Source organism: Dromiciops gliroides, chromosome 2, assembly GCF_019393635.1.
Source record: "Dromiciops gliroides isolate mDroGli1 chromosome 2, mDroGli1.pri, whole genome shotgun sequence".
NCBI lineage: Eukaryota > Metazoa > Chordata > Mammalia > Microbiotheria > Microbiotheriidae > Dromiciops > Dromiciops gliroides.
The window spans coordinates 544,650,849-544,652,375 of record NC_057862.1 but is presented as its reverse complement, the minus strand read 5'-3'; the positions used below and the strand labels follow the sequence as shown (position 1 = coordinate 544,652,375).

Below are 1,527 nucleotides of genomic sequence, written 5' to 3'. Positions count from 1 at the left end.
GGAGAAACTGTAAGTAAGATGAACTGCTGTCTGCCAATGCCTTGTGTTGACCTCTCCCGGGCATTGAAGTCCTTGCCTAGCCTTCTGGATTTGTTTACCCACAATGACTCCTTTGCCTTGCTTACCAGTAAAGCATTCACAGCTTGGACTATGCACTTTCCCCTCTAGGCATATTTTCTTCCTCTCAAAATTCCTGAAAGCTGCCTCTGCGCTTGATGCCAGGGAATATCTCTTGTATGATGGTGGCAAATTCTGGTTTGATCACTGTGAATAAAAATACAAGGTTTTCATCTGCTAAGACAGAGATATTATGAATTGGAAAGAAGATCAGACTGAGAGTCAGGAGGCTTGGGTTCTAATCTGTGTCGTGCCATTACCTAGTTGTCGATGTTGTAACCAGTCACCTTCCCTATCTGGGTCTCAATTTTTCTATGTTTGAAGTTAGGGGTTTGGATTAAACAGTCTCTCTGGACACTTTAAAAGCCTATTCTGCCCTTTCTGCCTCCTCAATCATCATGGCTCCTGTGAAGAAATCTGTGATGAAAGGCGGCCAAAAAAACCCAAACCAACAAAAGAAGCAAGTCCTCAAATTTACCCTGGATTGTACCCATCCTGTGGAAGATGGGATTATGGATGCTGCTAATTTTGAGCAGTGTTTACAAGAATGAATCCAAGTGAATGGAAATGCTGGCAGCCTTGGTGGTGGAGTCGTAACCATTGAGAGACGCAAGAGTAAGATAACCATGACTTCAGAGGTTCCGTTTTCTAAAAGGTATTTGAAGTACCTGACAAAGAAATATTTAAAGAAGAACAATCTTCGGGACTGGCTCCGAATGGTGGCCAATAGCAATGAGAGTTATGAATTACGGTACTTCCAGATCAACCAGGATGAAGAGGAGGAAGAGGAGGAGGATTAAATCCTCTTGGGTCTGGAAACATTTTGTATATGATACTGAATAAAACCTAAAAAAAAAAAAGCCTATTCTTATGGTCTTAGACAAATCACATGGTTTCTCCAGGCCTTAATTTTCACATTTGTAAAATGAATCAGTTGGATTAGAAATCATTCTAAAATTCCTTCCAGCTCTAAAATTCTGTGGACAAAGAAGGTAAAGATAAGGAGTTTAGTGTTTCCACCAATAGCTACAACAGAGGACTATCAGCAGACAAGAATAGTACAATTCCCAAACAAATATCCCCAGGCCATGGGGAGCTTTATAAGCACTTTGTATGACTATTAATGCCATTGATTTCTTTGCTTAAAAATGTCTATTCATATCCATTGACCATTTACCAGTTGGGGAATGACTTGTATTCTTATAAATTTGACTCAGATCTCTATATATTTGAGAAATTAGGCCTTTATCAGAGACACTGTAAAACTTTTTCCCCTAGCTTTTTGCTTTCCTTCTAATCATAGTTACACTGGTTTTGTTTGTGCAAACAAAATTTTAAATTAATTTTAATTTAGTGAAACCAAAATGATCTATTTTACATCTCATTATGCTATCTATCTGCCCTTTCTGC

The 1,527-nt window shown here is 38.8% G+C and overlaps 1 pseudogene; it reads left to right on the top strand.

The window, feature by feature from the left end:
* The first annotated feature begins 473 nt into the window (after positions 1-473).
* LOC122737966 lies at positions 474-917 on the top strand (annotated as a pseudogene).
* Positions 918-1,527: the final 610 nt, after the last annotated feature.